General features: G+C 36.6%; 1 protein-coding gene across 2 annotated transcripts in view; it reads left to right on the top strand.

Annotated features, from left to right (window-relative positions):
- edc4 (enhancer of mRNA decapping 4) overlaps positions 1 to 254 on the top strand; it is a 38742-nt gene that overhangs the window by 4909 nt on the left and 33579 nt on the right. The window lies entirely within an intron of this gene.

Below are 254 nucleotides of genomic sequence, written 5' to 3'. Positions count from 1 at the left end.
AAAACTGCTGCCCTGGTTAAAAAAACAATGCTACTGATCTGAGTTGGCATTCTGTCTATAATGGAGTGCAATGGAAATTTCTGAGTGACCCCAAACTTTTGACCGTTAAGATGTACAATTGGGCTCGAAAGTTTGGGCACCCCAGGTAAAAAGTTGTATTAATGTACATAAAGAAGCCAAGAAAAGATGGATACAAATCTCCAAAAGGCATCAAATGACAGATTAGTCATTTGTATAATATGTCACAAAAAGTT

This window comes from Etheostoma spectabile, chromosome 8 (genome assembly GCF_008692095.1).
Source record: "Etheostoma spectabile isolate EspeVRDwgs_2016 chromosome 8, UIUC_Espe_1.0, whole genome shotgun sequence".
NCBI classification, from domain to species: Eukaryota; Metazoa; Chordata; class Actinopteri; order Perciformes; family Percidae; genus Etheostoma; species Etheostoma spectabile.
The sequence above is the reverse complement of the archived record's forward strand: the minus strand, read 5'-3'. Positions and strand labels throughout refer to the sequence as shown.